Raw genomic sequence first — 15,187 nt, 5'->3', positions numbered from 1 at the left:
GGAGGGCAATTGGGGTTAAGTAACTTGCCCAAGGTTACACAGCTAGTATTTTTATGTGGGTGTTAACTGTCTCAGGCCAGAACCGAACTCGGGTCCTCCCAACTCCAGGGCCAGCGCTTTACTCACTGTGCCACCTAGCTGCCCCAACATGCCTTCTTTAAGAGAAATTCACTTGATGACTTCCTTTAGACCCAATTCTTATGAATCACAAGTTCATTTCAAGAAAAAAGTACTCTGCTGCTTTACAGAATTTCCATATCTCCACTGTGAGTGAGAACTACATGTCATGGGTAAATTCCTAATGTTATTGAGTAAAGATCAGTACTTTTCCAGGCTCAAGTAAGATCCCCAGAGTCACATTATGGGTGGACAATATTTGGCAGGAATGTAAAAGTGATTCACACTAAAGCAACTAAGTCTAGTTATTAATAGCCTCCAATGAAGCCACCAAGCTCCACCTAAATCGATTCACTATGAGCCCATAGGATGGTCAGTCATCAGAAATGCTATCTACTACTGAGGGAATCACTGGGGATACCATCTAATTTGAAGGCAAGAGAAATAAGCCACTTTTGTGAGTGTTTTCTTCTCAATCCCTCTATTATCATGCAGATTCTCCCTAACTTTTAAGTTTGGGAGTTTTCTGGAGGCAACAAGTAAAATAACTTGTCCAAAAGCATCCAGTTAGAAAGTATGTTTAGGATTAAATCCAGGTTCCTTGATTCTGTAGTCCACTTATGCCACATAGCCTTGCCAAAGAATCCCCTTTTAAATAAAAGAGTTTATATTTCCAGCTCCAGCTTTGGGCACTAAACACACTTGAACATGGTGTACCAGTGTAAGTACGTGAATTAATCTGGAAGGAGCATGATGATGGCCTGGCAAGAGCATAAGGTCATTATTTCAAAGACCTGGATTTGAATCCCAGTGGTTGTGCTGCTTACTATCAGTGTGACATTGGCCAAATCAGCTCACAACATTGGGCCTCAATTTCTCATTTGCAAAATTTGGGGGGGGGGATTAGACTAGGAATATAAAATTTTGACCAGGAATATCATCTTCCTGAGTTCAAATCTGACCTCTGACACTTACTGTGTGTGACCCCGGACAAGTCATTTAACCCTGTTTGACTCAGTTTACTGATCTGTAAAATGAGCTGAAGAAGCAAATGGCAAACCACTTCAGTATCTTTGTCAAGAAAACCCTAAAAGGAGACACAGAGAGTCAGCTAGGATCGAAACAACTGAACAACATATTTTCATTTTACTTTTATTCTTTTTAAGCTTAGATGGCATCTAATCCCATCCCTTCATTTTACAGATCAGGAAACTGAGATACATAAAGGGGAGATAGACTTGTCCAAAGTCAGTCAGCATGGCTGGGACTTCACCTGAAGTCCTCCAATGCCCCTTCAGTCATTCCTTATACTGGACCACACAGACCTTGGGAAGGTCGACTCTAGATTTACACAGTCCTAGGAAGGCAAGTCAAAGTAATGGGGCAAATAAAACAAAATGGCTTCAGATAGAAAACACAGGCATTTCTAAAAGATGTTTTAGAAAACAGAATAATCTACATAACTATTAAGGCTTTAGGAATCACTGTTTCTTGAGAGGCAGCCTGGCATCATGGATGGAGAGCTGGTCTCAAAATTCAAAAGCTACTGAGTCCTGCCAACGAAAGATACTGACTGTGTGACCTTAGGCAAATCATTAAAATCTCTGGATACCCCTGATCAATTCTTTAAGTAACAGAACAGGTGTCAATCTGCATGGATAAAGGGAGTTTTCCCACCAGGAGTTCCCTATACCAATGAAATCATATACACATACACACATATATACATACATACATACATACACACATACAGAGAGAGAGAGAGACAGAGAGAGACAGAGAGAGACAGAGAGACAGAGAGAGAGAGAGAGAGAGAGAGAGAGAGAGAGAGAGAGAGAGAGAGTGTTAGTTTCTCTTGGGAAAACTGAGGGAGAGTTTCAGGGGTTGCATTTTCCATTTTCAACATTCTGATTTGGTGATTCATTTTAAAAGTAGGATAATGAGGATATTTTGAATGTCTTGGGTCAATGTTTAACCCCCCCAAATGTGTTTTTAAACATCTGTGGCATTTTAGAACTACGTCTTTTTTTTCTTTTAGAGCACCACATTTTGTTTGCAGACATACCCTCGTGGATTTCGGTCATCCTCTTCCACTTTCTCCCAAAAGACTTTGGACTCTGCTTTGGGGCTCTGATCCAGGAGTTTTCACTTTCTCTTGGCTAGAACCAGACTATAGTGGCAGGCCACTTCCTGTTCCAAATCATACTGCCACAAGTATGCACATTCCTTCCCATTAGAATGGAAACCCTCTGAGGACAGGGACCACCTTCTTTGTTTGTATTTGTATCCCCAGCACTTAAAACAAGGCCTAGTACAGAGGTGAGTGCTTAATGACTGCTCCTCCCCCACCCCCACCACACCTCAAGTAGGCCTATATCCAACTTTAGGATGAAACTGAACAGGAAAATCAAATTCCACAAAGAAGATTTACAGTAAACCTCTGAGTAATGCGCCAGTTCCATAAATAGTATTAACAGAATATAACAGCTCATATTTGTACAGTGTTTTAAGGCTTTCAAAGCCCTTTGCACTCACTGTTTCATTGGATCTTCACAATAACTCTGAAGGAGATAGGTATTATTATCCACATCTTAATATTGAGGAAACTGAGGCAGATAGAGGATAGTGTTCAAATGAAGGTCTTCTTAAGTTCAAATTCAGCATTTTATCCACAACACTCAGGTACGTCCTTATTTTTCTGCTCATTCCTTTGATTTCTTCATCCTAACTGTTCTTCAATCTTCTGCATTCCATAAAAGTATTAGAGAAGGCGCATTTCCTTGAAGATTGACTCCTGGGAAGCTAGCCATCCAACACAGGTTCCCTGAACAGAAGATGCTAAGTGTTTTCAAAAACTGCGAAGCCTGAAAGTCAGAAGCCTTGAATGTACAGTCTCAGTTTCAGCACCAAAGTTGTCGACCTTAGATCGGATTCACAAACCTGATCCTCTGCTTGGCAGGCAGCATAAGAGGAATTTTCCCAAGCAAAGTGAAAACAAGACATGATCACCTGGGAGTGAAATTCAAATAAAACAAGCATGGTTTTGAATTGTTTTACAATGAAATTTGAGGGTTATTGGAAATTTTTTAAGTAAGGATATCAGAAATCTTCTTTGGAGTATGACTTGTGCAGTTGGAGGTCCCTGAAGAAGCCAAACTATAGGCATTCAGTCCTTATTATAATTCTTGCTGCCACAGTGTTTCCCACATCCCCTTCTTTTGGATTGTTTTAGTTTGGGTCCAGACTCATAAGCTCATTAGCATACGGAACTCTAGGGAAAAAACTCCCTCTACCAACATAGATCATGAGCATCTTCCCTGTAGACATGCAGTCTTAGATGCTTGGGGTCACTGGGAGGTTTTGTAACTTATCCAAGATCACACACCGTGGCGTGCAGGAGTTAACTGCACCCTGATTGCTAAATTTTGAGCTGAAGCATCCGTACCTCCTAAATCTGCATGCTTCATAAAAGAATCAGGGCTTGATTGGTTTGTTGCCTTTGACTGTTAAAAAAGTGATGGAGAAAAAGTTAATAATGTAAAATAGTTTTAAGGTGTATCCTGACTTTTTTTCCCCAGAGAGCTAGGGAAATCTCTGCCAGCACATCTCTTATCATACTAACAATATTATGAGAGGCAAGATTTGAACTTCCTGACCCCAAAGGTCAGCTCTCAATCCACTCTGCCCCCTCACCTCTCTTGTTTATAAATAAAAAATATAGCTATGCCTTCTACATCATGATTTTTCCCATATATATCATGGGTTGGCATAAGAAGTTAAATTGGAATTTGGGGGAACTTTTTTTACAGAAGCCACATGAAGGCCGGCAGATGACACAGAAAGGTTTAGAAAATTAGGAATGCATAAAATATATACATAGAATTATATAATATCAACAAATTTTATCTTTTAATACCATAATAATTCTGAGTTCTCTGGTATGAAGGGAGGGCCAAAAAATTATCCATGGATTTTCCATATTGGGGAGGAAGGGTGCCACACCCCTAACCCCTGTAATAATTTCTGTCAAGCAGCTGGGAAAGCCAAAGGAAATTTTTTTTTTCAAATGCTTTATTAACTTCTGATTTACATAATTCATTTCTGCCAGATTTTGAGTTACAAATTTTCTCCCCATTTTCCCCCTAACCAACTGCCTGAAAATAGCAATCCCACAGGATATCCCCTCTTCCAATCTGCTCTCTCCCATATTTTCTCCCATAACCCTTTTGACTTTTCCAGTAGATCTCCACACCCCAGTGCTGTATATATTATTTCCCAATTACATGAAAAATAGTACTAATAATAGTATATATAATATATATACGTATATATATACACACATACACACACATAATATGTATATATATATATGTATATATATATATATATATATATATATTTGAGTATTTGATTTTAAAACTTTGAATTCCAGATTCATTCCCTTTCTCCCTTGTCACCCACCCTTACTGGGAAGATAAGCAGTTCAGTATAGGTTGTACATGTGTGGCTAATGCAAAACAATAACATAGTAGATATATTGTAAAAGACTCCCTCCCTCCTATCCCACCTCCCACTTGTTCTGTTCTCTACTTTGATCCCCTACCTTTTCAAAAGTGGGTGCTTCCAACTTCCCTCCCCCCCAAGCCTGCCCTCCCTTCTATCATCCCCCCTCTTATCCCCTTCCCCCCTACTCTCCTGGAGGGTGAGATACCCTATTTAGTGTGTATTTCATTCCCTCCTCAAGCCAAATTCAATGGGAATAAGGTTGACCCATTCCCTTTTGCCTTCCTATTCTTCCCCTCCATTGTAACCATTTTCCCTTGCCTCTTCTATATGAGATAGTTTACCCCATTCTGTCTCTACCCATCTCCTCTCATTATATTCCTCTCTCACCTTTTAATTTCACCTTTTAAGTATTGTCCCTTCCTGTTAAATTGGTCCTGTGCCCTCTATCTATGTGTACCTGTAAACATATATACACAGATTCACATATGTATTCATATGCCCATATACCCTCATATATAGACATACATATATACATATATATGTATATATATATATATATATATATACACACATATATTCCCTTCAACTACTGAGAAAAGTTTCATAAGTTACAATTATTGTTTTTTCAGGTAGGGATGTTAATGGTTCAACTTTGATAAGTTCCTTATGATTTCTTTTCCCTGTTTACCTTCTCATGCCTGTCTTGCTTCTTGTATCTGAATGTAAAATTTTCTATTCAACTCTGTTTTTTTTTTTTTCAGTAAGAATGCTTGAAAGTCCTCTATTCCACTGAATGACCATATTTCCCCTGAAACATGATACTCAATTTTGCTGGGTAGGTGACTCTTAGTTTTAATCCCAGCTCCTTTGACCTCCAGAATATCATATTCCAGGCCCTTCGATCCCTCAGTGTAGAAGCTGCCAGATCCTGAGTTATCCTTGTTGTGTTTCCACAATATTCAAATTGTTTCTTCCTGGCTGCTTGTAATATTCTCTCCTTAATCTGGGAATTCCGGAACCTGGCCATAATATTCCTAGGACTTTTCTTTTTGGGATCTTTTTCAGCAGGTGATTGGTGGATTCTTTCAACCTCTATTTTGCTCTCTGGTTCTAAAACATCAGGTCAGGTTTTTTTTTGAGAACTTCCTGGAGGATGATTTCTAAGTTCTTTCTTTGATCATGGCTTTCAGGTAGTCCAATAATTTTAAAATTATCTCTCCTGGATCTATTTTCCAGGTCAGTGGTTTTTCCCATGAGATATTTCCCATTGCCTTCTATTCTTTCATTTGTTTGGATCTGTTTAACAGCATCTTGATTTCTCATAAAGTCATTAGCTTCCATTTGCTCCAATCTAATTCTGAAATAACGATTTTCCTCATTGAACTTTTGAGATTCTTTTTTCATCTTGCAGATTCGGCTTTTTAAGGCATTCTTCTCCTCATTGCCTTTTTGAGCCTCTTTTTTCATTTGAGTTACTCTATTTTTTAATGTGATTTTCCTCAGTCAAGCTGTTGACTCTCATTTTGTAATTTTCTTGCATCATTCTCATTTCTCTTCCCAATTTTTCCTCCACTTCTCTTATCTGTTTCTTAAGGTCCTCTATGGCCTGTAACCAGCTAGTATTTTCCTTTGAAGCTTTTGGTGCAGGAGTTCTGACTTCACTGTTTTCCTCCTGTTCCATGCTTTCCTCCTTTTTGTCCCCAAAATAGGAGTCTAATGTTGGAATCTTCTGTCTGCTTTGTTTTCTTTGCCTGGTTATGTTACCTCTGGGCTTTTTGCCACAGTAGGACTCTGCCACCAGACACAGGAGCTTTCATCCCAAACGCTGGGGTTTTCTCAGCTGCTGGAGGTATTAGATGGTGCCCTCTCTGAGGTCTCCACACGCTCTGGCAAACTGGACACACACCCCAGGACCTCCACCCTAGACTGTAATCCAGATCCAACAAGGTTAAAGCAAGAGCATTTACCCCTCAGACTGGTGCTTGGTCCCCCCTACACTCTGCAGGCCAGGAGCTTATGCTGCCACGTGGTCCTGGCTGGCTGTGCCTTCTCAGCGGCTTCTCTCCCTGGGCGCAAAAGCCATGCACTCCCATTTACTATGTCCCAAAGTCCAGACTGCACTGACCTCTCACTTTGTCTTTCTCATATGTGTGTTGATAAATCTGGAAATGGCCACGGGTGCTGCTGATCTGGAGTCTCTCCTACAGGTGGCTGGTCAGGCCTGCCCTGGGGCCAAAGCCTCAGCTTCGGGCTGGTCTCGGCCGCCAGAGCTCTGCGCTGGCTGATTCCTGACAGCCTGCCGGCCTGCTGGGCTGTCTTCAGTGGGAGGTTAGCTTCTCTGGGTCATTTTGTGGGTTCTGCAGCTCCAAAGTTTGTTCAGAGTCCCCTTTTTACATGGATTGGGGAAGGTGGGAGCTGGAGCAGCAGGGAGGTCCTGCTTCTACTCCACCATCTTGACTCTGCCCCAAGCGAAAGGAAATTTGCTAAAGGGATTTACATAGATGGGTTAGTGCCTTGTTGTAGTTTTCCTCTTCCAGAATACTTTGGTAGAGTTCATACAGAGGATCCTCAGCAATGTGCTCACAAAGGTCATATTTAGAAATCCTCTAAGCACCTTACAAATTTTATTGCCCACCCCCTCCTGCCCACCAAGAATAAAAATAATAATAGTAATAATAATAATCACACACAAATAATGAGGATGGGAACAGAATTTGTTTGCTTCCCCATGCCCCCACTTAGAATACCATTCCTCCCCCAGGGGCTGGAATGAAAAGCTCCCATCCCAGAATCTGAAATCACCTCATTTTTACAGTAACTTGATTAGTTTAGAAAGTGGGCATGATGAAGTTTCCTCATTCAGTCCTCCATAACTTCACTCCCATTCATTCAGGGGCTTTTTCATACTTAAGTCTAAAGAAGGCATTCTTAACTTTTTGGACACCATGGTCCCACCTTGGGAACTCTGAACCTGATTCTGAGGACTCCAACAGCTTCACCTGTGCAAGGAAACTTAGTCATGACCATCTCAGAAATGCTCAAACTAGTTCCCAAGTGAAATTATTTAAGAGTTGGGCATGGGAGCTTTCCATTAAAGTCCCTGGAATTGAAGGAGAGGACTCAGTTTTGCAGTTGGCATGGGTCTCCTCTCTCTTTCCCCTTAAGTTGGCTAGAGAAGGACCTGAAGAATGTGGAAAATTTTGGATTTCTCATCAGTAACCAACTGGCTTTACATCCTCCTCAACAAATTAACTGTCCAGGCACTACATAAACACCTCCAATGAAGGCAGCACTCACCTGAGGCAGCCTGTTCTCCTTTCAGACAGCTCTAACTGGGTTAGCTCGAACAGTTCTGTTGTTTGGTTCCCCTCCTCACATCATGCATTTATCTGATTCTTTGCCATCTCCATTTGCTGCTCCTTAGTGCTACCCTTTGCAGTCAAGTCTAATCACTCTTTCATTTAATAGTCTTCAAATTTTTTTAAAGATGACAATCATCCTTCTCCCCAATCTTTTCTTCTCTGACTCTTCCTAAGTATTTTTTATTGCTACTGTTCCCCCTTTCTCTTGGTTTCCAGATAACAGATTCCTTCTCCAAGGCCCAAAGCCATCCTCCCTAAGTGGGTTTTTTTTAAGGACTTCACTAAAAAGCCCTGTCAGTATGATTGCACATGTATAACCTACATCAAATTGCTTACTGTCTCAGGGAGGGAGAAGAACAGGGAGAGAATATGGAACACAAAAATTTTTTAAATGGATGTTAAAACTGTTTTTACATGCAATTGGGGAAAAGTGAAATATTATTTTAAAAAAGGAAAAGAAAACAAATTTTAAAGGACTAGCAGTACAGGGGAAAGACAGGGGGAAAGGCAGGCCACAAAACAATAGAGAAGAAAGGTCAGATTTATAAATCACAGTAATTATTGTGAGTTAATACGAGAAAGCAAGAGAACTATATCTTATTCCTTTGTAACTTCTTGCCAATTTTAATCCTTGTCTCTCAGTTCTAGTTCTCTAGCTATATGAAACTTACCATACCCCAACATCACTCCAGAATTCCTGGTTATGAACCTGGTGAGGTACAATGTCCTTGCTCATGAATCACAGCAAAGACTAATAATAACAATAGTTCCTATTGATTGAGCACTTTGAAGGTATACAAAGAGCTTTACACATATTATGTCCTTTGACACTTAACGATCTAGTAAAGTGTGGCTGTTGATGGGCAACTAGGTCATGCAGGGGGTATAATGTCCAAAGACTAATCTTCCTGAGTTCAAATCTGGCCTCAGATAACTTACTAGCTGGGTGACCCTGGGCAAGTCACTTAACCTTGTTTGTCTCAGTTTCCTTATCTATAAAATGAGTTGGAGAAGGAAATGGCAAATGTGTTATTAATTCCATTTTAAAGATGAGGAAAGCTTGGGAAGTCAGAGACATATCTTTCTTTTCCAGAGACACATTCTTGCTTTCCTTATCTCCTTTTGAGATTCTATGCACTGGGATGTTTTTCCTCCTCCCCTCCCTTTCCCTCATTCCTTTTTCTATCACCTCCCCTCTTTTCCCTTATACTTCCCCCTTCCCTTTGTCCTTTCTTTCCCATCTCTCCCTTTACCCTCCTCACTCTATTTTCCCATTTCTCTGCCCTTTCTCTCACCTCTTCCATTTTTTCCCCCTTTCTTCCTCTTCTTTGCTCAAGTTCTTATGCTCCCTGTTGACTTGATTGATCTCAACTCTCCACTCACTCACTCTCAATAGAAACAACCACTAGCATAATAGTGAAGCTGGATAAGGAGTCATGTGACACCTGGTTTCATATTCCATTTCTCCTCTAACATGACAAGAAACAAGTCTCTTATCTTCTATCATTGACGTAATCTGTGACAACCGGCATAATAATAGTAACACCTGTAATACTTGCCTTACAAGTTGTTGTGCAGACGAAATGGGAGAATGTATGCCAGACACAAAACTTTTTATAGAGGTGAGCTAATCATCTTATTACTTAGAGCCAAAGGACACTCAGTAACAATTCCAGTTCTCAGATGCTAACATCAGGCACTTAATGGCTCTGCTGAATATTGTGACTCCACCCACATGGGAGTAGACTCTGTAGACTATATTTTGCCCTAATCAAAGAAAAAAAAATACATGGGACATATAGCAATAATGTCTGTAAGTCTTAACTTATCTGACCCCAATTGCACAGGGTCATATTCTCACCAGGATCCCCCCAGAACAAATACCATGTAGGTGCTTGTGAGTATCTCTGGGTAAAAGTTCCAGGCAGTCAAAAAAAGCACCCAACTACCCTTATTTATCACAAGGCAAGCAACTGCTTTGGGTGTGACTCAACACTGATTTTTTGCTTTATTCCTCAGGTATATATTCATAGCATTTAAAGTTGGAAGGAAGAGAGCTTTGAAAATCAATTAGTCCAACAACTTCACGGGACACAGATGAAGAAAATGGGCCCAATGGGATCACATGATTTAACAAAAGTCACTGAGATAAGAAGATTAAACAAAAGGACCAGGCATTCACATGAAGATTTGCCTGTCAACTTGGACTCATACATTCTCAGAACTGGAAAAGGGCCTAAGAAATCACCTGGTCTGAGCTCTATGTTTTAAAGAGGAATAAACTTGGAAAGATTTCCACCAAATGTTATTGAAATGCCTTTGAGTGAAAATAGAAAACAGAATCATTAACTATTTTTAGAGAGCCGAAGTCTTGCTATTCCTAAAGTTTTAGAAAACATGAATCCCAGGGGTGGTTGGTGGCCCAGTGAATAGAGCACCCACCCTAGAGTCAGGAGGACCTGAGTTCAAATGTGACCTCAGACACTTAACACTTACTAGGCACGTGACCTTGGGTAAGTCACTTAACGCTAATTGCCCTACCTTTCCCCCTCCAAAAAGAAAAAAATATATATGAATATCTTGGTTCTATCTAATTCTCTATGTTAAATGATGACCTATTAATAAAACCCACATAATTCTGTTATGAAAGAAAGGACTTCTGTATATGTGTATGATGGTAGGAGTAACAGCTGGAGGAAGGTTACTTTTGCTTTATTAAATTATTTATAAACAATGTTGAACATCATTGATATACTTAATTAAATTTGATTCATAATTATTTAAATTAAATATAAAACATGCTTCTCTATTATAGCAAGTTTTTAGTGATTAAATTTTCATTAAGATTCTTTGCTTATTCATTCTCTGCGCATGCTGTCCTTCATTTTGCACGTCATAAAGTATTTCCCTATTTCTTTGTCTTCCTTATACCCGCCTGTCTTAACTGCATTACAGGATTCCACTATATTAATGTACTACATTTTGTTCAGCCATTCCTCTATTACTAGACAGTTTCTAGTATTAGGCAGCTTACATTCAGATTCTAAAATAATAAATATGAAAATATTTAGAGTTTTCTTTTTATTATATACAGAAGGAATTATCAGATCAAAGGACATAAGGATTTTTGTAACTTTAACTAAGAACTTCCAGATTGCTCTTCAAAAATTTCTATGATTTTTAAGACTGCTAATAATAAATGAATGTGTCTGTTTCTCTATATTCTTGTCTACTTTTTAAATTTCATTTACTTTTAATTATCTGATGGCTGTGAGGCAGCATCACAATGTTGTTTTAAATTGCACCTCTGATTAGTAGAGATGTTGTGTATTACTTCAAGTCATAATTAAAAATCTGTGGTTTTTTTATTTGAAAACTGTCTGGTCATATCCATTTTGAACTGACTCTTGCCTCTGTGAATTTTTAAAAGTTGTTTATATTGGATGATAGAATTATAGATTTCAAGCTGGAAAGAAACACTCATTTTACAGAAAAGGAAACTGAGAGAGATAGTGACTTCTCTAAGGTCAAACAAGTATAAAGTATCAGAGATAGGATTTGAATCCAGATCCTCAGATTCTAGCTTCCCACTGTTACTACACAGTCACCAATTTGTTTTGTCCCTATCTGGCCCTTGACTCAACCCCTGGCCAAAGTTTTCATTTCACATTCATCAAATGCCTTTTGGACACCTCAAAGTGGATGTCTTGGTCATCAACTTGAATATACCCCAATATAAACTTTATCTTTTCCCAACCTAAATTTCCCTATTACTACTGAAGGCACCACCATAACATACTCCCAGTCACCTAGACTCATAACCACATATCATTCACACTCACCCAAAACGTCAAATATATTGTGAAACGCTGTTTCTGCCTTCACATCTTTCCTACCTGCCCCCTTCTCTCCAAATCATGTAGCCACCACCCTGTAGCAGGTCATTTTCACCTCTCATGTGGAGTATTACTATAGCCTTTTTAAAAAATATATTTATTTTATTTTTAATTTCTGAAAGAAAACCAACATTCCCATTACATAGTAGATAATAAGGAGATGACTAAGGGTGACTAGGTGGTTCAGTGAATATAACACTGGTCCTGGAGTCAGGAGGACCTGAGTTCAAAACTGACCTCAGACACTTAACACTTACTAGCTGTGTGACCTTGGGCAAGTCATTTAACCCCCAACTGCCCTGCCTTCCCCCCACCAAAAAAAAAAAAAGAGAGATGAATACACATGAAAGTGCAAATATATTATGTACAACTTGCTATTACTTTTAAATACATAACAAAGTTAGCATATACCTTTCTTTTTTCTTTTCTTTTTCTTCCCTTCCCCCTAGATGTTTATTAGACACACACACACACACACACACACACACACACACACGTAAAAACATCCTAGACATACTTCTATTTAGTGTCTTCCTTCATAGGTCCTTTGTAACTAATTTAGGTCTCCCTGCCTCAAATCTCTCCCCTCTACAAGTCATTCTCCAGTCACTCTCACTACCAAAGTGTAGGACTGATGATGTTATCTTCCCCCAAATTGGTGCTCTTTTTCCTTCATTTTTGAAGAGAACCAGTGGCATCACAGGATGCTTGACTTGTGCATGAATTAGATTTAAGGGGCAGAGTTGCACAAAGCCTCTTTTCCTGAGTTGTTGAAGTCCAGTGGCAAGACAAAAGTCACATTGACTGCCTGGCAAAGACCCAGGATGCAGTGGATAACCTTGTGCAGTGGACAGAGCATCAGCTTTGGAGTCAGGAGGACCCAAGTTTAAATCTGACCTTAAACACTTGCTAGTTGTGTGACCCTAGGCAACCATTCAACCCTGCTTGCCTCAGTGTCCTCATCTGTAAAATGAGCTGGAGAAGGAAATGGCAAACCGCTCCAGTATCTTTGCCAAGAAAACCCCAAATGGGGTCACAGAGAGTCAGACATAAGTGAAACAGCCAGAAAAATGCTTAAAACTGCACTGAAATGTTTGGAATACCCTATATGTGGAAATATGCATACAAATACACATATACGTCAGGATCAAATGAGATGATATATGTAAATCCCTCCACAAACCTAAAAATGCTAAACACATACACACATAGTGTGTCTGACAGACTTAAAAAAAAAAAGATGCAGTATAACAAAGATTTCTTTCATAATAAATAGGATGAACATTCTTAACCTCATTCAACTGATGAAAAATAAGGCCCAAAGCTGTTAATTAACTTAAGGTAGCATTAATAAATGCAGAGTTGGGACTTAAAACTCAGATCTTCTCCCTTGAAATCAAGGATTATTCATATAAAACCTTTCCTCTGATCCCTGATGTGAGGGTAAACTGGTTCCAGGGGGTAACTTTGGGGGTTCTAAGCTATCCCATGAATACTACGATCTAATTTAAAGACTGGGGCAAGGTTTTCCCTATCTAACCATATTTGCTCTATTATACACTGTTTTTCTTATTTTTTAGAGGATTGGAGGGTAGGGAAGAAAGGGTTGGTGGGGACCTTAAACTGCAGGTGTTTCTTTGGGAAAGATATGATGTCTAGTTCTAAAAAGTATGATGGTTGTCAAGCTCCACACATAATTAGGTGCCTGACATCAACTTCTCTCATGATTGGTCTTGGCATTTGGAATTGAAATATGAGCAAGACAATGAGTACAAAAATACTTATTCTTGGGGTGGCTAGGTGAGTAAGAGCACCAGCCCTGGAGTTGGGAGGACCCAGAATTGGTTCTGGCCTCAGATACTTAATACCCACACAAAAAAACTGGCCATGTAACCTTGGGCAAGTTACTTAACCCCAATTGCTTTAAAAAAAATCCTCTTCTCGGGGCGGCCAGGTAGCACAGCGAGTAAGAGCACCGGCTCCAGTGTCAGGATGACCTGGAGATCGAATCCCGGGCTCAGACACTTAGCACTACACCCAGAAATAACTGGCCGTGTAACCTTGAGCAAGTTACTTAACCCCAATTGCTTTAAAAAAAATACTCTTCTTTGCTCTTTATTCTTTAATTTAAGACAAATTCAGACTTTTGGGCTTGTTTGTCTATTGGCACCTTAAAATAACCATATCCTCACACGAGATTCCTAAACCTGCTCTCCCTTCCCACTTTACTCTTACTGTTGGTCTTCCATGTTTGAAATCTAGTATCTGCCTTGGACTCTTCCTTTCTCCTTACTTTCCATATCCAATCAGCTACAAAATCCTGTTGATTTCCAGTATCCTCACATCTGACTCCATCTTCAATTGTCACCTGCCTACAGGCTGAGCTATCCTGCCTGGTGTCTGAGTGAAGCTAACATACTATATCCAAGCAGTCCCCAAACATGACTCCTATCTTGTGCAGACATCCACCAGTAGACTAGTACTTACCAAGTCATCTTATCATCTGTCCTGCAGACTCATACGTACTGCCATCACCACCTCCCTGCCCCCATTCTTCATCTCTTACGGTAGGATCAGTAATCTACAGAATAAAATTCACCATTCATTTATACTTAATATCTCTTGCTATTTGAATGTGAATTCCTTGAAAACAAGGGCTGTTTCTGTTCTATTTCTATGCCTAGCCTCTAGCACTTTGCTCTGCCCAAAATTGGTGTTCAAATTTTTTTTTTCCATTGATTCATTTATTCCCTGTCTCTCTTCTCTTCCTTTTCTCTAATAGACTTGTCTTGGGACTTTCTGGGGTTCTAGATCAGTGGAACAGACACAGACCCACAGAGGTCCCTGGTGCCAAACAAAACACTCACTTGCCACTCCTAGTTTAAGCATACTACTGCTTAAAAGTGGAAGGATGGCTAACAGTCCACATTCAAATTAGAACTTAAAGTTTTATAAAGTGCTTTCTTCACAACTCTGTGAGATATGTGGTACATTATTAGCTCCATTTGCTACAGATGAAGAAATGAAGGTCAAAAGGTGGGTGAACTGCCCATTATCCTACAACTGACAAGGGTCAGAAGGTCTGAAAATCCAAAATTTCCTCTGCCACTAAATCAGCAGGTTTCAGTTCTCTTTGCTTCAGATGCTGAGTCTTGACTCTCTCTACCCTGGAACTACATGAAGTTTTTTGCTAATAGAGAAAGGATTAGAGTGAGGAAAAGGGAAACCTTTACCATACTTTAACCTGGTTTCCTGGTGGATAGCTGAATGAGATGTGAAGTATGGTCTGGGGTTGTCTGGATATAG

The 15,187-nt window shown here is 39.7% G+C and overlaps 1 protein-coding gene across 4 annotated transcripts in view; it reads right to left on the bottom strand.

Annotated features, from left to right (window-relative positions):
• The window catches only part of IL15 (interleukin 15), a 160,444-nt gene that overhangs the window by 129,109 nt on the left and 16,148 nt on the right, over positions 1–15,187 (bottom strand). The window contains exon 1 of one of the 4 annotated variants that reach the window (XM_069105428.1): positions 9,281–9,384. The exons of the other annotated variants lie outside the window; for them this stretch is intronic. The gene's annotated coding sequence lies outside the window, so the exon portion shown is untranslated. Of the gene's footprint in view, positions 1–9,280; positions 9,385–15,187 lie in introns of those variants that run through there. 4 annotated transcript variants of the gene reach the window in all.

The sequence above is a fragment of the Petaurus breviceps genome, unplaced genomic scaffold (genome assembly GCF_028583685.1).
Source record: "Petaurus breviceps papuanus isolate PSGF00001 unplaced genomic scaffold, PetGlider_PUasm1.0 76, whole genome shotgun sequence".
Taxonomy (NCBI): domain Eukaryota; kingdom Metazoa; phylum Chordata; class Mammalia; order Diprotodontia; family Petauridae; genus Petaurus; species Petaurus breviceps.
This window is presented reverse-complemented; position numbering and strand designations above follow the sequence as displayed.